The sequence below is a fragment of the Lutra lutra genome, chromosome 2 (assembly GCF_902655055.1).
Source record: "Lutra lutra chromosome 2, mLutLut1.2, whole genome shotgun sequence".
Classification (NCBI taxonomy): domain Eukaryota; kingdom Metazoa; phylum Chordata; class Mammalia; order Carnivora; family Mustelidae; genus Lutra; species Lutra lutra.
The window spans coordinates 175,232,306-175,253,811 of record NC_062279.1 but is presented as its reverse complement, the minus strand read 5'-3'; the positions used below and the strand labels follow the sequence as shown (position 1 = coordinate 175,253,811).

At 42.1% G+C, this 21,506-nt stretch overlaps 1 protein-coding gene and 2 long non-coding RNA genes across 4 annotated transcripts in view; 2 read left to right on the top strand and 1 right to left on the bottom strand.

The window, feature by feature from the left end:
- Positions 1 to 21,506, bottom strand: part of RHOH (ras homolog family member H) — a 45,883-nt gene that overhangs the window by 2,571 nt on the left and 21,806 nt on the right. Inside the window, 1 exon segment of the mRNA XM_047719158.1 lies at positions 164 to 275. The gene's annotated coding sequence lies outside the window, so the exon portion shown is untranslated.
- LOC125093661 (uncharacterized) lies at positions 8,911 to 11,982 on the top strand. 2 transcript variants are annotated; one of them, XR_007125308.1, is made up of 4 exons: positions 8,911 to 9,030; positions 9,540 to 9,704; positions 11,078 to 11,249; positions 11,825 to 11,982. It is a non-coding gene; the product is annotated as an uncharacterized LOC125093661 (long non-coding RNA). The 2 variants fall into 2 exon arrangements; XR_007125307.1 differs by lacking the exon at positions 11,825 to 11,982 and having other exon boundaries at positions 11,078 to 11,541.
- Positions 12,564 to 16,663, top strand: LOC125093660 (uncharacterized). Its single transcript, XR_007125306.1, has 3 exons — positions 12,564 to 14,111; positions 15,704 to 16,085; positions 16,265 to 16,663. It is a non-coding gene; the product is annotated as an uncharacterized LOC125093660 (long non-coding RNA).

Below are 21,506 nucleotides of genomic sequence, written 5' to 3'. Positions count from 1 at the left end.
CCTTTGGTCAGGAAAGCTGTGCACATACCCCAGCCCAGACACCCACAACTCCACCCAGTCAAGAAGCAGAAGCTGGTTTTTATCTCTAAATCAGCCCAGTGATTTAAAAAAAAAACACCAGCAACTGCTCTGATATCAACATGAAAAAGACCTCAGTAGCAACCTGATGTGTGAATGCTCGCTTTCAAACAGCTCTCTGTTGGCTTCTGGTCCACGAGGTGGGGAAGGCTCAGACAGTAGCTTCAGTTTCTAATGGATCCCAGCCACTTTGGGAACTGTGACAAAGAGAAGAATAATGAGTGACCATATAAGCATGTCCCGTAATGTATTGATTAATCAGCCAGTCCTCGGTTTATGTGGGAATTTGCGCTAAGGTCAGAGAAAAGAAATCACCGGAACTCTAAAAATTGGCTGTGGTTTTTCTCTTGATGTTTCGCCAAAAACTGGCTATATATGTAATATAAACGGCACTGTCCTTGGCATTTTCTGCCTCTGAAATCAAGCTCTATAACCGAGACAATGACCTCGGTTTGAGCACTTGCTTAAAAGCAACGCTACTCAGTGTGTGTCCTTAAATAGGGCTGGATAAATGATAGCATCTGAAATTCCTGAGAGGGTCAAATAAATTCTCATTCACTGCTGGTGTGAGAGCTCCAGACAATGAGATCAGCCTTGAAGACAGTGTCCCGTGTGCCGAAGGACGTCATCTCAGGCCAGCCCAGCCTCAGACAAAGGAAAGGTCTTTCAGACCAAAATTCAGAATGAAGGTTATTAGGACAATCTGGGCTTATAACCTCCCTGATTGGTGATATTCCGACTTCTCGCGTGTAAAGCAATGTATAGGTCTGCCTCGAAAAACAATTTTTTAAAAGATTTATTTATTTATTTTAGGGGGGGGGGCAGGTAGGGGCAGAGGGAGAAGGAGAGAATCCTCAAGCAGATTCCCCACTGAGCATGGAGCCCCATGCAGGGCTCGATTCCAGGATCCTGAGATCATGACCTGAGACAAAACCAAGAGCTGGCCGCTTAATTGACTGAGCCACCCAGGCATCCCTCAAAACATAATTTTTAAAATATTATTTTAAATTAAAAAATAGTTTAATTTTTTTAATTTTTAAAAATTTAAAATATTTTTTAAATTTTTAAATATTTAAAAAACACTTTTAAAAATGACTCCTCTAAATCCTGCCATTCGTTTCCAAGAAATCTTTATTCTTACCAACTTATAGTTTCTGTTTGTTTAATTTTAAATAGTAGGCTTTGCAAATGAGTTAATCAAATAGATAATTCACACTAATTTCACGGATTCATTTTTTAATGACCCATGAGCTGGTGGCTTTGGCCAAGTTACTTAACCTTGGGGAGCTCTGGTTTCTTCATGCAGTTATTTTAAGTATTCAGCATGTGGAGAGTCTGTCTTAGTACAGAACTTGGTGCATGGGACCTACAGGGAACCATCATGTTATGTATTTCCACTACTGTTTATTTAAAATGCTAAATTTTAGGGGACAGCTGTGTGGCTCAGTTGGTAAGCATCTGCCTTCGGCTCGGGTCCTGGTCCCAAGGTCCCGGGATCGAGCCCCACATCGGGCTCCATGCTTGGTGAGAAGCCTACTTCTCCCTCTCCCTCTCCCCCTGCTTATGTTCCCTCTCTCGCTGTGTCTCTCTCTGTCAAATAAATAAATAAAATCTTTTAAAAAATAAATAAATGAAATGCTAAATTTTAAATAAAAATTTAACTGGTGGCTGAGTCAGTTAAGCATCAGACTCTCTATTTCAGCTCAGGTCATGATCTCAGGGTCCTGGGATAGAGCCCTGCAGGACTCCGTGCTCAGCAGGGAGTAAGGTTCTCTCTCTTGTTCTCCCTCTGTCCCTCCCCCCATCACTCTCTCACTCATGTGTGCACTCTCTCTCTATCTAAAAAACTATAAAATAAAATGCCAAATATTGAATGCTGATGGCATGGGGGCTAGGATGTCAAATGTTTGACTAGTCTCTGTCTTGAGACTCACAATGGTTTACTTTCACGCACCATGGTCCTAGATACCTACCTCTTTGTCACCAGACCTTTGAGCGAGGTCTCCTTGGGGGGTTCTGTCAGGTCTCTGATTTTAGCTCTTTAGATCTACACATGGCTTAAATATATGTGTTTGTGACCCCCTCATTACTTGGTCCAGAGCCAAGACATTTTAAGACACTTTTGAGTTTCAGTTTGATGTTAATGGAGCAGGACAGGAACTAGGGGAAAATGTGCATGTGTCAGACTTTTGGTTATTAAATAAAATCTTTCTAATAGATTGATTGAGCAAAGGCCAAATTTCCTGAGTAGGTACCTGCAACAAGAAGAACACCAACTTTAAATCTGGGTGGATCTGGAACTGAATCTTGGCTCGGAACCAACCCCTTATGCAACAACCTTAGCAGAGTTTCTTATCCTCCCTAAGTCTGTTTCCTCCTCTGTATATCAGTGTAATAACATCAACATCACCGGGTTGCTGAGACAATTAACTATGTTTAGATGTAAAAAGTCCCTAGCATAGTGCGTAATGTAAACATACTATATGTGCACAGTCAACACATAGCAAATATAAATAAGTCCTACTTACACAAGTAAGTAGTCCTTATTATTAATGTCATTGTTAGAGAATAGTCACTAAATGCAATGCTAAACAATGATTAATTGTAAGTGGGGAATTAGAAGTAGCCCTATAGAGTTCTCTCTGCCAAAGACTGCCTTGTAAGTCTTACACCCAGCCATGATGACCAGAAAAGGGGGATTTCTTCTTGTAGCATGAAAACGAAAATATAATGTGAACAAAGAAATTCCTATTTTGAGCCTTGCCACCTACCAAGCTTCCAAAAGTCAATGACCTTCATTCCCAGCCAGCTCTAGCACTAAGAGTCACATCAGGTCAGCTCTCAGGGTCTCAGTTTCTCAAATTGTAAAGCAGTTAGACAATATTAACTTTCTCTGTGGTTCTATTAAAACTGAGGCCAAAGGAGAAAACTTCATTACCTGCCTCAATGAATACAAGAAGCTAAACCCCTGTATTGTTCTGTAGCAGCAAAGACAGATGATAAACCTTGATGACACACGTAGCCTTCAGCAGATGGCTAAATATGGAGCTGGGAGGTGGGGGAAGGAACCTCCGGTCCAGGTTAGAGCACTACCCTATATAGACATGACAGATCATCTCCAGCTGGTGTGTCACATGTACCCACAAAAGAGCCGTTATGGGTCCCATCGTCAGTCTGGAAGGCTGATGGGCTTGCTTTCAGTGGAATTTCTCCTACAATGAGAAATTCTCCCTAAAAGGGACTGTCGGTGAAAAACAGGCGCGGTTTTTCCGTGGTACTGCACAAATGGGTAACCAGCAGGAGGGCCCCTATTATATGTCTCTCAATGCAGAAAAGAGTTACTGAGAGTGAATTCAAGTGGAATCATGAGGGAGGCCACTAAAATGACCCTGTGAGGGCTTCAGTCACACTGGAATCAATGCACCTTCAATCTCAGAAGCTCTCAGTTCTCAGAAACTTGAGTTCTGTCTCCCTTTATTCCTTTTTTCACTGTTTTCATGGAAAGTACACCTTCAATGGGGCCAGATGTGTTGCACATGGAGAGAAGATGGGAGCGAGTCTTCATCCCCACAAAGGCAACAGGGTGAGGCGGGAGCCTCCTTCCACTGCAGCAGAAGGACAGAGGCGGACAAGAGGGAGGGCATAGGGATGAGTCGCCCTCATCCATTTCATCTCCTGGAAAGCTGAGGGCCATCTAATAGGAAGTCCAGGATTCATTCTGGCCTCGGGTCCCATGCCAACTAACAGATCCCCGTTCTTCCCTACTGATCTTTCTTTGGATATACTCTGTGCTTCCTTATTTGCCTGCAAAGACCTTTCCCTTCGCTCACCGCCCCACCCCAACCCCCCACCTCCCATTCTTGAGAATGTTTTCTAATGACCTGAGCCATGTCTGGATCAGTCACCCAACTTGTGTTGTCATAATCTGTTCCCAGAGACCCATCCTGGAGCCATCATCACGCCCTGATAGAATAGTTTGCCCTCTTGGGCTTATCCCTCCTTTATAAACCTGGAATAAGAATTGCCTCACCTTCCTTGCAGGAAGTACGTAAGGATCAGGTAGCAATCATACCAACAAAGCAACAATTATGATCATTATTCACTAATTATTATTGCGAGTTCTAGGTTATCTGGCCTTTGATTGAGGTGGCCTATTTCTAAATGCTAATGGAATCCTAAGCTATCTTTCTCAAAAAATATGAACCAAGGATGGCCTCTCGATTACAGAGGATACATCTGGAAGGCACCCTCCTCAAATGGGCTTTGGGCAGAGGTCCTGCACTAGCAGCAGCCAATTCATTCATTAAGAAATGGATTCTACCACGAATATAACACACTTAGATGATTAAGAAAGCATCATGTACTTCAGTGACCCCATCTCCCAACAGGACCTTCCCTCAGTGACCCCCTCCACAGCCTAGCAGGGACACCACAGCGAGACCAGGCCTTGCCCCGCATGGATGAGCCCACGGAGACCTCCCCATCTGGCAACGGGGTTGAGGGCTTCCTTTCCTTTCTTTTCTTTGGCTGGGGAGGGGGGGGCCAGTGAGGCCCAATTCAAAAACTCTTAAGCAACTTAATAGAGAAAAATGTCATTATCTCCAAATGTTATCACTCCAGATTACAATTCAGTTTTATTCTCTAATAAATATACACATCTACAGATCTTCTCAACATTTTCTCAAATTTTTTTAAAATGTCGATTTTCAACAGTCTACACACTTGCCAGGTTTTAGCTAAATAGCTTTCCATTGCTTCAACAATCCATAAGAGCCCAGCTGTTCTCCATGGTTAGCCAAGTCTTTGAGTTCATCCCCTAGGATTTCTCCATCATTAGCAACTGTGCTATTTTACATATAAAAAATACCTATGCAAATATATATATATGTATGTCTATATATGTAAGTTACTTTTATATGGGATGATGATTTCTTGGGGGATATAGTCACAAATGTGGCATTACTGGGTCCATGGTTGTTTTGCGATCTTTATTTACATTTTTCAGCATCTTTCAGGGTCTGTACCAAGTGCTTTGTATTACTCATTAGTTGTTTTATTCATTTTAAAAAAACATTTGTTTAGGCCTTCCTGTGTGGTGGGCACCATAACGTGTCCTGAGAGCATACTAGAAACGCGTAGAGATATCACTGTTTCACAGCCGTAGAGACTGGAGGCTGTGGCAAGTCTTGCCTGCAGCCATACAGCAAGCAAATGGCAGAGGCAAAGTGAGCCCTACCCCTGTCCGACTCCAGAGCCCCAGCAGCCCCGCATGTCCCCCTCAGCCTGTAACTCTCACTGGCACTGGCCTCACATCTCAAAAACAACCACGCTTCCTATGCATACCCAGTTTCAAGACACTTTAATTGGGGTGACTGCCTTGGCAGTTGCCACCTTTTCAAGTAGTATTTTATCTTGAGTTTCATTTTAAGAGAGTTCATTTCACTAATTTTCAGCCCTGCTTTAGTAATTCCCCTTAATGTGTTTCTCATTGCTACAAATAATGATTAAATTCCCTCTTCAAAATCAAAGAAGGAAATTCATTCTTTTTTTTTTTTTTAAGATTTTGTATTTAAGTGTTCCCTACACGTAACGTGGAGCTCGAGCATACAACCCTGAGATCAAGAATCGCATGCTCCACCAACAAAAACAACCAGGGACCCCTGAGTTCCTTTTCTTTTTTTTTTTTTAATTCAAATTCAATTTAGTTAACATATACTGTATTATTAGTTTCAAGGGTAGAATTTAGTGGTTCATCAATGGCATATAACACCCAGTGCTCATCACATCACACGCCCTCCTTAATACCCATCACCCAATTCCCCCCCCAGTTTATTTTATAGAAAGATAATTTCTGTTTCAAATGGCTTTTGTTCTGAAACTTTGCTTCCAAGATGCTGGTTTGCAACTTTTATTTTATTTTCTATAAAGATTTTATTTATTTATTTATTTTACATTTTTTCTTTCTTTTTTTCTTTCTTTTTTTTTTTTCAAGATTTTATCTATTTATTTGACAGAGAGAAAGATCACAAGTAGGCAGATAGGCAGGCAGAGAGAGAAGGGGAAGCAGGCTCCCCGCTGAGCAGAGAGCCCGATGCAGGGCTCGATCCCAGGACCCTGAGATCATGACCTGAGCTGAATGCAGAGGCTTAACCCACTGAGCCACCCAGGCGCCCCTATTTTACATTTTTTCTTATATTAATTTAGCCAGCATATAGTACATCATTAGTTTTTGATGTAGTGTTCAAGGATTCATTAGTTGCATATAACAACTTTTAATATGTGTTCTCCAGAGTCAAGTTTCTAAACAATATTTGCATTCCTAATTATAAACCCTATTTCATCCTGTCATAACGGAGTTAAAATGGAGCACCACCAAAGATTGAGACTTCCGGTTATCTCAGTGCCATGAGCCTTGAAGCCTCTGAGCCAGGAGCCCTGTTCCTCTGACCCACAGGCCAAACAGAGAGCATGGCACGGTTCCTCTCCTCTGTTCCAGCCACCCTGCCCAGACTGGTCCCTTCCATTCCCAGGAGAACAATAATCAGATCATCAGGAGGGGTCTAGAGTTCCCAGCTTGCTGCAAGAAAGGAACAAGGCCAGCCAGCCAGCCCAGAACACCATGAAGGAACTCTAGAACCTCATCTCAGAACTAAGGTGGCTGGCAAATGTAGCTACCATAGTGTTTCCCAGAGTAATAGAAGGCATATTCTGAAAAACTGTTTGGAGCTGGGGTGCGGTCTATGTGAGCCATGCTCAAAGAAGGTCACGTGCTCTCTGAACGTCTTCTTAAGGAATGTAAATTTCATTTACCAAGGGACTCCTATTTTCTTAGTAGGGCACCCATATTACCAAGGGACTCCTATTTTCTCAGTTGGGCACCAAGCTGAATTGTTCCAGGAAAGACAGAGCAAAGAGGCACGCGTATCTAACCATTCTATGATATAGTGTTGCTGTAAAACAAGATTGTCAAACCATGGCTCACCCACAGGCCCACACCCACCATATGTTTTTGTATGACCATGAATTAAGCATTTTACATTTCCTCCTGACTGAAAAAAAAACAAAAGTTTATTTCATGACATGGGAAAAAGTTCAAATTTCAGTGCCCATTAATAACACTTTATTGGAACAAAGCCATGCTCTTTTGTTTAGTATTGGCTATGGCTGCTTTCTTGCTACAACGTGAAGTTGCAACAGAGGTCTTAGAGTTCACCAGACCTAAAATATTTACTATTCTGCCCTTTACAGAAAAAGTTTGACAACCCCTTCTACAAAGAAAGACAGTTCAGAGTAAGAAAAGAGAGGACAGACTCTGGGCTCGGACAAGCTTGGGCTGGGCTCCAACGTCTGGCACTTACTGTGTGGCCTGGGGCAGAGTACCTAACCTCTCTGAGCTTCAGTTCCGTTGTCAATAGAGGCAATATAGCCTAATGGTTAAGAATATGGATTCCGGAATTGTAGTGCCTTCTGACTCTACTAACGACTGGCTGTGTGACCTCATGAAAGGTCTTTTAACTCCTCTAAGCCTTCGTTTCTTCAAATTAAATAAACAGTGATCATGCTTTCCTTGCAAAGGTTATGGTATGGAATTTAATGGGATAGTGAATGTAAAGTACATAAAATGTATGGGGCACAGAGTGACTATTACAGAGGTATCTCCTGTTATTATTATTTACCTAGAGAGTGGATGTGAGATTATTATAAACTAGTTATATGTTTGACAAAGAGCTACTGCTGTGATGATGTTGATATGAAACAGTCCTCTAAACCCCGGGAAAGGGAGCAATTAATTCTCTGGTGATGAGGAAACTGCTACATTCAAAAGGTGACATTGGGTGTGTAGGATGAACAACATTTTGACAAACAAAGGAGGGAGGGAAGCATGTGCAAAGGCCCAGCAGCATAAAAGTACAGGTTTGGGGGGGGCGCCTGGGTTGTTCAGTCGTTAAGCGCGTCTGCCTTCCGCTGGGGTCATGATCTCCGGGTCCTGGGATCGGGCCCCACATTGGGCTCCCTGCTCAGCGGAAAGACTGCTTCTCCCTCCCCCACTGCCCCTGCTTGTGTTCCCTCTCTTGCTGTCTCTCTCTCTCTGTGTCAAATAAATAAATAAATAAAAGTACAGGTTTGGTTTGGGAAGTGGAAAGTGGTTCCGGGAGTCTGCAGCGGGGTTGCTGGGTGGGGAGAGAGAAGAGGACTGCAAAGGGAATTGTGGGAAATGCGCCTGTACTTGTTTTCTTTTTTTTTTTTTTTTCAAAGATTTTATTTATTTATTTGAGAGAGAGACAGTGAGAGAGAGCATGAGCGAGGAGAAGGTCAGAGGGAGAAGCAGACTCCCCATGGAGCCGGGAGCCCGATGCGGGACTCGATCCCCGGACCCCGGGATCATGACCTGAGCCGAAGGCAGTCGTCCAACCAACTGAGCCACCCAGGCCTCCCTGTACTTGTTTTCTTATAATCCAAAATGGCTTCTGGGCTGTCAGCTTCGACAGCGTATACTATGAGCACCACGGCCAACTCAAATCCTCGGGCCTTTTGCACGTAGACTCCTACAAGTCCGTTCTCTTTTTACTCAAATAGTTCCTATTCACTAGACGTTTTGAGCACCTACTATGTGCCAAGCATCATGCCATAAAACGGAGCAGAGTCCAGGTTCAAGAAGACACAGCCCCCGCCCTCAGGACACTTAGAATCCAAAGGCAACACAAACCGTCAATCTCAACCATGTCTGAAGAAGGAACAAGCAAAGGGCTAACGAAGGAAGAAGTGCTGCTTGCAGTGGGCAGGAACCAAGAAAGGCTTTGTAGAGTGCGGGACATTGTTGAGAAGCACAGAGATGAAAGGGAAAGAGAAACTTGGGGCACGTGTCACCAGGCTGGCAAGCAGCTCCGCTGGGCTGGCGGGGAGAGTCCAGAGTGGGAGACCAGGCGGGGCTCCAGCAAGTTCATTCCTGTGGTATGTGCGGAGGGATCACAAGTGGGAAAGCCCAGAGGGGTGCGTTTGGGAGCTCCTGGAGTAATACAGAGGTGGGAACAAGGAGGGCTTTATCTGGAGTGCGCGCGACAGGGCTAGAAAGGAGCAGACGGACCCAGCAACAACCCTCAAGTAGAACTAACACCCAGCCCTTCCGTGAGACGATTCTGAGGCCCCAGTGGCCTGGGAGGAAGCCATTGGCAAACAGGAAATGCTGAAGGAGACCAGGCAGAGTTTGGTGTTTCAGATTGGGCTGCCCGCTTGATGAGCCGGGAGGGGCTGTGGCCACAGCACGAGGGATAAGAACAGGAGGGAAGGGAAGAAGTGCTGGCAGAAGGATAGTTCTTACACTTCCACGAACTTTGACTTGAAATCTTTATTTACACACATGTTCTATCTACGTTGTTTATAACGGGGAGAGAATTATGTAAGAACAGGTGGTTCTTGGTTAAATTCATTAGTTTATTCTAATGATCAATATCCTTTTAAAGTAACAGTGCACAAGGATGTTAACTGACCAGGGGCAAGTCTCGACAAGCTGCATTGGGGCAAAAGCAGGTTTCAAAGGGATAGGTACAGTATGATTCCACAGGATTGAAAAAGCCCAGAGCACTACATACCAACAGTAACCTGTATTGTCTACGGTCCCTATGATTGTAGGTGATTCTCATTTTCTGCTCCTTGTTTACATGCTCTTTAAAATATTTCTGTGCATGCACTGAGCCATTTTTAAGTGCTTTGTATGTGTTGTCGTTGTTTTAAGATGTATTTAGAGAGAGAGAGCTCAGGGGGCAAAGGGGCAGAGGAGGAGGGAGAGAGAATCTCAGGAAGGCTCCCCACTGAGCACAGAGCCCAACATGGCGCTCCATCTCATGACCCTGAGATCATGACCGGAGTCAAAATCAGATGTTCAACCGACTGAGCTACCCAGGTGTCATTTTGTTTTTTTAAGTTTGCACGGAAAGGAAAGAAAAGGCTGATCTGAGTTCCTTTGAGGCTATAGAGGATTTCTGTGAGTCGCCAATAGTGTCCAAAGACAAAACTTTTCTAGATCTAGACAGCTAAAATTGTTGAAAATTCCTAGAAGCACCCTCTCTGGCTTCCCATTCCTTTGAGGAAAGAAGACAAGCAAAACTGAATAATTCGGCCGCCTCCCATAAATGTCTCAAGCTCATCTCTCTTCTTGCTCATGAGAGTTTTTTAAGTCTTTTTTTCTGCGTGTGTGTGTGTGTGTGTGTTTTTTAGATATTCAAGAGAGTTTGCATATGGGCTGGATATTAGATGACATTAAGAAACTGTTGCCAATTTTGTTAGGCAATAATCATATTGGGTCATACATATTTTTTTAAGTCCTGACAGGAGAATTGAATATGTTGCCTGGGATTTTAGATTATTCCAGAGAAGACAGCAAAAACAAGAAGTAAGGATAATAACAAAAGAAAAGTGGGAAAATGTTGAGAACTGCTGCTGTCATGTTGAATGACAGTTCCATGAGGGGTATGTTAGTCTGATCTCTCTGCTTTTTGTAGGTTCAAAATTCTTTTATGATGAAAGTTTTAAAAGGTGTGGGTCTTTGGTTTTCTATAGCATTTTGGGCAAGCTGTGGTTTTTATCCTCATCTTTAGTTATACAGAAAATGCAAAAAAGGATCACCAAAAGATAAGTATAGTTCATGCTACGATGATTTTTTCAAGTATTTGAAAGAATGCTGGTGTATGGAATAAGTGACATAGGGTAGACAGTTCAAAGGCTTGGAGCCTACCTCCCTTTGAGTTGGATCTGGGGAAAGAAAAGTCATGGTTCTGGGTTAGGATTCCCAGCCAAGTCGTAAAAAGAGAAACATGAGCTTCAAGTACAATCTTTACCTGCATCTCAACAGGACATCATCATCTGTCCCGGGAAAGTAAGGGAAACTTCTAGAAAATACTCCAGTCAAAGGATACTCGAAGGTACTTTGAGATTATCTGAGCACTTTACCAGTATAATTACATTCACTGACTTTCCTTCTCCCTCTGCCCCAATTCTGCAGAATTAGCTTTTTGCAAAAGAGCAAAAAAAGTCATAATGAAAATAGAAAGAAAGAAAGAAAGAAGAAACTCAAGAGTGAAACTGTATTACGCCAACAAAACCAGATCCCAAATCAAAGCAACTCTGAGAATAAGGGAGACGTTCCACCCTAGGGGTCTTTTTTGTCTGCAAAGGTGAGGGAGCAATGGGAAGTTTGCTTTAGGATTTTATGTTTTCCCCTCTGACCTAAAGTAGCCCCCTACCTGATGATGTTTATTTACTGTGAAACTGTATCTGCCCGACATCTGCATAGACCTCCACCAAGCCCAGCTCCTAGTTCTAAAGCACCATCACACCCCAGGGTTTCCCCAGCCCCCCATGCCCATACCACCACCACCAACATTCAACACACATACCCAAGCCATGGGTGGTGAACAGCAGTTCCCTTTTTTTTTTTTTTAAGATTTATTTATTTATTTGAGAGGGAGAGAGACTGCCCGCAAGAGGGGAGAGGGGCAAACAGAGAGGGGGAAGCTGACTCCCCACTGAGCAGGGAGCCTACACAGGGCAGGGCTCAATCTCACAACCCTGAGATCATGACCTGAGCCAAAATCAAGAGACTGACTCTCAGTGACTGAGACACCCAGGCACCCCAGTAGTTCCCTTTTTCTTTGCTGATCCAATCAGACTAGAGATGCCCCCCACCCCGCGTTGGCTGACTTCTCATTTTCTCTGGATCATTTTTTATATATCCTTTTTTTTTTTTCAGATTATAAAAGTAGTATATGCATGTTCTACAACATTTCAAAATACCAAATGATCTAAAGGACCTAAAGGAGAAAGCTAACTGCCACCTTGAACCAAAAGCTATAAGATATTAGTGTACCTTTCCTGTTTCTTTTTTTCAGTACATCTTTTTTTTTCTGAAACTAATACCATATTTTATATGTAGTTTGATTTCTTGCCTTTTTTAACACCTACATCATTAATATTTCCTGTATCATTAAGATTCTTCAAATATAGTTTTAATAATTCATAATGTTTTATTATGTAACTGTAACATTATTTATTTAATTAATTGCCTATTATTGGATATTTGATTTTTACTGTAATAACAGTGGGTGAATATTCTAAAAATAAATTTGTATAAACATACAATTATTTCTTTAGTATAAATAGATATGAGCATGATTACTGGAACAAAAGAGATATAAAATTAGACCAACTTCTACTCCATGAGCTGTGTATGAGAGTATTTACTTTATCACACTACCAGCAGTCACTGGGTTTAGTATTTGCCAGTTTGATTTGTTCTCATTTGCATTTCATTGATAACTGATGAAAATTAACATTCTCTCATCTGTTTCTAACCAGTTATATTCTTCTTCTGTAAGTCATCTGTTTTATCAACTTCTCTAGCATTATTTCTTCATTTCTTAAAATCTCTTTAGAGATTAAAATACTAATCCTTTTTGTTTAAATAAATGTGTTGTAAACTTTTAAAAATCTATTTTTTGCCCATGTATTCTGGGAATTCCCCCAAATTCCAGGTACTCCCCCACCATTGAGCAACCACTAAACAAAATGTAAAACAGCTTGTTCCCTGATGGGTAAAGAAACTTAGCATGATTTGATGCCCTGAAAGGTCACCTAGTTCAACCTACTCATTTCCCCCACAAGGAAGCCAAGGCTCAGAACAGTGGTTTAGCTACTGGGGGCTGACTTGAGGCCCAGAAACTGGATCAGCTGAGTCAGCACTCTTTCCATCTACCCAGGAGTTTTTCAAATATCTATGATGTCTACATTCTACATCCCATACTTAATTTCCTTAATATTTTAAGTACAAAATGCATATAGATAGCTTATAGATAGATGTTCCGAACTGGTGAGTTTTTACTCAACATTTTGAGCTCCCAGTTTTAATATAAAAATACTTTTCAAACAGATGTTCCCTTTCTCATAACTTCCTTCGAGATAGATCCTGTCTCTTTAGGGGCAATCCTTAAGCTTTTCGACATCCTCTAGAATTAGGATAAACTCTTACCATACAAATTGCTCCGATTATCAAAGAAGTCAAGGTAGTTTGTTCTGGATATATAACTGAGAGCACAGAATGAAGTGAGAGGATGTAGTTTCAGGTTCAACAGAAGAAATGGCAAATTTTTGATTGTTTACAGAGAGGTGAGACTGTGGAGTCAGGGTCTCAGATTCTCATGCCCATCGCTGATTAGCAGTATAACCTTGGGCCAGTCATATAACCAGAACAACAAAATGTGGGTAATGATGCATAGTTCGTAGGATTTTTAAGGCAATGAAAAAGAATCTATCTCCCATGCTTAGTAGGGTGTCTGACCCTTTGTAGAAAAGCATACAAATAAACACTCACTGTGGTACTTACTAAGCCAGATGCTGTTTGATGTGTTTTATGAAAATTAGCCCAACAATCATTAAATGATAGTATATGGTCAATACCACTGCTGTCATATTTTACAGCTGGGGAAACTAAGGCACAGAGAAATAAAGGAACTTTCCCAAGATGACAAGCTAGTCAGGAGAGCTGCAGGGGTTTGAACCCAGCAGTCTGGCCTCTGAGCCCATTCATAGTTCTGTGTCGACCTCCCCTCCCACTGTCTCATGTAGGAAAGCCTATCTAGCTTTGCAACTTTGATGAAACAAAGCAATCTGCTATGATCTGAATATTCTGTCCCCCTAAAATTCATACATTGAAATCTAACCCCCAAAGTGACGGTTTTAGGAAGTAGGGACTTTGAGGGTAATAGGTCATGAGGGTGGGGCCTTCACAAGTGAGATTCGTGTCCTTACAAAAGAGACCCCAGAGAGCTCCCTCACCCCTTCCGCCACGTGAGGACACAATGAGGAGGCGCCATCTGTGAGCCAGGAAGCCGGACCTCCCCAGACACTTGCTACCACTAGGATCTTAGACTTTCCAAAACTGAGAGAAATAAAATACGATGGTATATCATTACAGCCAATTAAACAGATGAAGATAAAGGTGGGCGAGGAGGAAGAATTGTTGGAAAGACATTTTTCAGAAGGTAGGTGACTTCTTTCTTAGGACATTCCTGATTTCTAACAACCTTTGAAAGTTTTCTCCCTGAAGCAGGCGCTCTCGCCCTTGGGACATGTGCCAAAGAGTGACATCTTTGTAGAGGGCAACATGCCAGAATCCAGTGCCTACTTCCTGTATGTGACACCTGGCGCTAGGCGCTTGGTAACCGCTCCAGTCTGCCTGACAACATTAGTTTCAGTAATCAGGGGTTAGGAACCAGCATTTTCTCAGCCCATTGTTTAGCTTTAAAACACATAACAATGCAAAGAAAAACATGTTGCAATTTTCAAATTATTCAAATGTCGCAAAAGGTCTCATGTAAGAACTTATACTTGGATTCATTGATCAAAAACATTATACTCTGCTGCACTGCTTTAAACTTCAACACAAAACTCTGAGAGGCCACATCAAATGACACTACTGAAGCAAATCAAGTGCTGTTTCATAGTCTCCATGATCATGGGCGATTGCTCTTTATTTCTAAGCTACTATTTAAACTCGGGAATACAGAGTTCTTACCTTTGGTATGCCCCCCCCCACTAGCTTTCAAAACTGTAAATACATCTACCTTTCCACCTGGCAATTCCAATTCTTTAAACACATTATCCTGCTGTACCTACACCCATAGTCGAGATATATATGCAAGAACTTGCATTGCTGCGTTATCCATAACAGCAAGAAAAGAACTGGGAATAACTGCACGGTCCATCAAAAGGCAGTGGTTAAAGTAATTCTGCCATATCCATGCAGCGTGACCCAATACAACATTGAAAAGAATTCGGTCAGCCCCTATGTAAGACGGCCCAAGAAGGAGTGTACTTCCTAAGAAGGATGCCCATGATATATTAGCAACTGAAAAAAAAATAAGCAGTTGAACAATTTGGTCAAGGGTCCCATTTATGCCGGGAAATAAAGGTACAAGCTTGTTCTGGGGCTCCTGAATACCCAGAAGGCTCAGAAGGGCCTTGGTCTGGGCAGAGACAAGGTTCTGTGTCTTCTACACGTCCCTCTGTAGATAAAGCTGTCATGGGGGGGACCACAGCTATTCCCTCAATGTCTAAAAGAAAGATGAAGAGAGAGGAATAACCTAAGAACACACATTTGTACAGCTTTTCCTAAGGGGTTGAAATCCCCTTTTGGAATACAGATGTCTGTACTTTTATATGGATTATATTGCAGACAAAATACATACTAGTAAGGACAATATCTCCCTCGATGCTCAAGTTCTCATCAAGGACTTATAGACACTGGGAGAAAAAAGCCTATAATGACCCTGAACCTGTCAGGATACTCCAGAACAAAATTCTTTTCGTTTTTAACTGTTTAATTCATCATGTATGCATATAAAATGTTCTATTAACATTAAGTTCTAAATTCATAGAAGTCTGAAAAAAAACGACAGGCTATCTGCCTTTAATTGGCTTTAAACTAGGCTATTTTAAAAGAGCCTATTGGGGACAAAGATAATAAAGAAAATGTTAATATAGTTTAGACGAGGCCTAGAGGTTTTTAAAAAAAAAACCATTTTTCTTACTTAGTTAATAATGTCTCTGGCCCTCACTTTTTTTTCCTCTATAGGAGAAATGACTTCATGGAGAGGTAATGGGATAGCCATGTGAAAACAAAAAGCTATGACTCCGCTTCATCATAATAAGGTTCCATAAAGCTGGGACCTTAGAGAATAAAATCCTAAATTAGAGAGAAAAGAAACAATGTTCTGCACACCAATGACCTCGTGCTCGGCTTCAGCCCCCAGAAAAATTAAAATTTAAGTGGACAAGTGCTGTAGTAATGGTAAATTCCAAATGCCAAGAGAACACTGAGGACAGAGCGCTTACATCCTCTGGGGTGCTGGGGGTGGAGAGAGTGGAGAAGAGTGACATTTGAAATGGTCTTGAAGGAGGCAAAGAAAATAGGATTGGAAGACCGCAACCACACAGAGGAAGTGGCCAGTGCCCAGGTACACTAGTGGGAAAGGTCTGCGCATTTGAAGCAGAGAGGGCTGGCTTTTGTGGCCGAAGTACAGCAGGGGAGGAAGGATGAGGTGGGAAAGGAACACTGGGGCCAATTTACTCCACGTTAAATATAAAATGACCTCCATCCAGCCATCTCTCTCATTACCTTTCTCACTGTCCCCAGGTCCCTGGCCATTGCGGCAATTTCTCCAGACTACGCAGCATCCCCCAAACTCTGTCTGCATTTCCTGCTTCGATAACATTAAGCATCCTGTTCTCGTCTCCTGAAATATGATCTTTCCTGCTCTGACTTTTCCTGGCAAAATTCTGCCTGACCCAGAGGCCAGCTCAAATGCCACGTCTCCATGAGGCCTTCGAGAAACTTCCAGAAAGCATTAGTTTTACCCTTCATTTGAGCTCACATGTCATCTTGAAATGTGTATATATTTACTTTTTTAAAAAACAGCTAATACATACCTATAGTAAGATTCAAGGAGTACAAGAGTGGGTTGCCTGGGTGGCTCTGTCAACTGAGTGTCCAACTCTTGATTTCAGCTCAGGTCATGATCTCACTGTCATGAGATCAAACCCAGCGTCAGGGTCCACACTGGGTGTGGAGTCTGCTTGTCCCTCTCCTCCTGCTCACACACTCTCTCAGTCTCTCTCTCTCTTTCTCAAATAAATAAATAAATTTATTTAAAAAATAAAACAAAGAGTATAAGAGTGAAAAATATGTCTCCCTGTTATGCCTGCCGTCCATGGTTCCTGGCCATTTTCCTGGAGGCAACCAATGTATTAAGTTCCTCATGCATTTTTCCGAAGTTATTACATTACGATAGGTATTCACCTGTGTACATGAATGAGCGTGTATTTGTAATTATCCTATACACACACACATTCTTTTTTATATGCAAATTACAGCCTGCTATATTCTCAGCTGCTTTTCTTACCCAATAATATATCATGAAATTTTTTCCTTATCAATAGATTTTTGAGTTGCCTGACTCCGAATTCCTTTAGTAGAGGACTAAGGAGTTCCTTCTCAGTTATGGATAAATCTGAGAATATAAGACTAAATATAAATGGAGGCTCAATGTGGTACTTTAGGCTTTTTCTTACCATATTGTAAGGAGAGGCAGTGTACAGGGTACAGAGCCCCGGACTGTGAGTCAGACTCAAATCCTGGCTCTACCACTAATCACAGGACCTTGCTCACAGCAGTTGGCTTCTCCAGACTTCAGCTGCCTCATCTCTAAAATTAGGCACTGAACTCCAATGGGCCTCTCCAGTACTGATATTTCATGTTTCTACAAAAACACTGATAACACACTTGACTTTGAGAGCAGATGTTAACAGAGAAGAAAGTAAGAAGCATAGCTCAAAGTTCCTGCCATGATGATCTTTCCCTACTCCCAGGATTTTCCTTTTTGCCTTGCCTTGCTTGTCCTTCCCCTTCCACCCTCCAAACTTGACTCAGAGGCATGCATGTTGAAAAGGCCTGAGCAAGGGCACATGAGCCAAGCTAAGCATAAAGGGCCCCAGGCCTCTGATTTCAGGACTGTGTTCAGCAGTAGCTGTCTTAGATTGTCACAAAATACAAACAAAATTTAGACCTCTTTTCCTGGAAACATGTCCCAGTACAATGGGGAGTTAACTGGCCTAATAATTTGTGACAGAGAGAACTTGTAAAATTAGTGCCTTAGAGAGTTTTCAGAGACTGATAGGAGAAAACACCGAGCCCATTTACAGACCTTGGAAGCAGAGCAACTACATGGCCAAGGGCCCAAAGGTGATTATCAGGGAGGCCCCGGCAGTTCTCTAAGTTATCCTTGGGGCTTTCCTGAACAAAACAAAAACACATCACTCTCCCTCCCAAATGTTCACATCAAGGGCAAAAGTTCTCAAGTCTTTTAAGAACATTCCCCTCAACCTTAAAACAACTACAAATTGAGGACCAGATATCCACAGAGGAGCAACTAGTACAGGTCCTAGAGCAGGGGGAGAGACGCTGGAAAACCAACCGCTCTTGGCAAGGGCCTGGGAGCTCTCTTTACATTATCCACAGCTCCTACCTGGACTTCGATGTTCACCCTTGATGCCAACTCTCGTATCTTCACACAGCTGTCATCAGTGTGTTTGAACCATAAGGCATAATCCCGAATCTTTTCCTAGCAGCAGGGACTTTCAGAAAACACACTCCCTGTGAATTGACTTGCCATTTTTATTCATTTTTGCCCTCATTTGTCTCTACTCTTTAAATATAAGACAACTTGCCACACAGGATCACTTGTCAAAGGGGTAAAAAGGCACATCTTCTTATCGTTGAATTCCTTACTAGTTGTTTTTTTTTTTTTAAGATTTTATTTATTTGACAGAGAGAGACATAGCAAGAGAGAGAACACAAGCAGGGGAAGCAGGAGAGGGAGAAGCAGGCTTCCCGCCAAAGAGCAAGTCTGATGGGGGGCTCGATCCCAGGACCCTAGGATCATGACCTGAGCTGAAGACAGACGCTTAACCAACTGTGCCCCCAGGCACCCCAAATTCCTTATTAGTTTAGAAAAATACTTAATAATCTGGAAAACGGCATATAACAACATTGTTACATTAAACAAAGAAAGCAACTTCAAAACACTATTTGCAACATGACCCTTATTTTACAATAAAAATAGAAAGAGGAGTAAGTATATCAAGATGTTAACAATATTCTTATTGGTACAATTATAGATTTTTTTTCTTTTATGTGCTTATCTACAGTTTCCAAATTTCCTTCATAAGCATATTCTGCCTCTATAACCAAAAAAGAAAGAAAAGAAAAGTGCGAAAATAGCTCATGATCCTGTGTAAAAGAAAATATTAATGTGTCCTATAGTTCCTTCCTGGGAAGAAGTAGCATTTGTTAGTACCCCTGGATAGTTAAGAAAGTGTGACACAGGAGGCCTGCATCCTGGGTCAGGATCAACCTTGGACAAAAGAAATGACCCTGAAAACTCTCAGACTCCCCTCCCCACCATCCCTACCCTGTCACCTTACTTGTCAGATGAGCAAGTCTCTCTGGGTCTGTAAGTCCTTTTCTTACTCAGTCTAGAACATCACTCAGGTTAAAACAAACAAGCCTGAAGTAATCTAGGGATTTGAACTGTGCCTAGACCAGCCTGCTCAATATGCTAGAAAAATTCCTAAGGAAACTAAGATCCTAAGAAAAGAAGTTTCTTGCGTCATAGAGATGGGTACCACTGTTAGGATTTACGGGAATTTCTTTCCTTTTATCACAGAGTACCAGAATGGTCAAGAACAGGCTTAGCCTAAGGTTCACTTCCTTCCTGTAGTCTTGTGAATGGGATCAAAATACGGTAAGTCCATTAGCCGGGATTCTCTATTGACAATGTATGCATGGTCACTGCCGAAGTACAATTCTCAGACTTGTTATGTTTCCATGGATGATCGGCCATTCTTTCTGATCAATATCTCTTCATATAAATTCAACTTCTTTGGAGATGATTCTCTAGTCACCTTAATGTACTAGGGGATGCTGGTCTTGTCTTAGTGGTGCAAACCCACCTGAAATTACTTTCAAAAGACAATAGTTAAGACTCTGAAAAGAACCATTCTGAACATTACCATTGGTCAACCTTCTTAAATCCACAATCCCAAAGTGAACTGAAATGCCCCAGAAGATAATCTCCTAATCACATGAAAAGTCTGTTATACTATCTTCTCTCTTTAATGATATTCTCCTGACTGAATTCCAGTGTCACTGCTAATGCATGCACAGAACTGAGTATTCTAGACGCCCTATTTTGAAGAAGGACTATAGTTCAGAAGCATCAGGTAGGATCCCACAGCACCATTCTTGATTTGGGAGAATCAAGAAACCCAGTTCTGGGGAATCTTTCCCACAAGAAGATGGTAAAGAAAGTAGCTTCCTAATCTACCAGCAGCAGCTGTCATCCCTACTGGTAAGAATCCCCTGCAAGAAAGTCTTGAACCTCAAGGTTTCCAACCAGCTGGCACAGGAGGCATCCAGCATGTTTCCTTCAGGGAACAGTCTTACCCAAATGTACCCATCTATATGGCGTGACATCAAGGGTGATGAGAATTTTCTTCTTACTGAACATTTCTCCCACCATTGAAGCAGCTCTTTCTCCAGAGGCTCGGTGCTTTGCTTTGCTTTGCTTTGCTTTTTAAGATTAATTTATTTAGAGAGAGAGAGAGAGAGAGATGCACATAGGGAGAAGGGAAAGGGCAGACAGAAAGAATCTCAAGCAGAACTCCCCAGTGATCGGGAAGCCCGATATGGGGCTTGATCCCATAACCCTGAGATCATGACCGGAGCCGAAATCAAGACTTGGACATTTAACCAACTGAGCCACCCAGGCATTCCTAGAGGTTTGGTGCTTTTTTCAAATGTGAGTCTCCTTGAAAGGTAAAGGCCTTGTTACCATTGCCACATTTATATGAATGTGCTTCCTGTCTTATTATTTCCTCAAAGCCCGTTTTGATTGGATGAGGAGGAAGTTTTACAAAACACAAAATGTATATAAAGAGAGGTGGGACATGGGAAGATGCATATTATTAGGCATCAATCCCATTCTCTAGGCCATTCCCAACTAAGTCTGGACCCCTCCTAAGTCAGATTAGCCCTGGTGGCCTGCCAGTTCTTCGTATTGTCTGTGGATGGATAATTCGAAGTGTCGCTGATCTGAATTCTCAGTAATATCATTCATGTATTCATTTCTCTAGTACATACTACACTCCAGCTACGTGCTGGGTACCATATTAGATGGTACACAGGGGAAAATGTAAGCTGAAGGATTCTAATCCATCCCAAAGTCAAGTGTCCAGCATCTGGACAAGAGTCACCTGGACTCATAATCCTGATCATAACCAAGGTGTTAAGGAGGCATTAGCCCCGAGAGGTATCACTATTCACAATTTACCAATAAAGCGATCAAGGTGCAAGGAGGGCAAAGTCAGTGATCCCCATATTTGATCATCATCACAATTACCCTAAGAGGCTGTTTTCAATGTTTTCCATCTTGGGGACATTTGCACTCAGTAGGTCTGGGAAGAACCAGAGAAATGATTTGTAATGAGTTACATGACACAGAAGCAGTCAGATTGGAGAAACACTGCTCCACAGCCCAGCTCAGCTTCCCCAGACACCTGGCTTCTCATCTGAACTTACGGTCTAGGAAGGAAGAGTTATCATGTTATTCTCCCCATACTACATGTGAATCAGCTTCAACACACAAAAAGCAATTAACCCAAAAGACAAGACAAAATGAAATCTCTCTCCTTTTTCTTCCTTTTTCATCTACTCTAAACAAAATAATAGAACCATCAGAATTGATCACCTTATACACAATCATTTGTAACATCCCTGTTTGCAAAACCTCTTTCGGTTTTGCCATCTGTAGAAGAGCAAT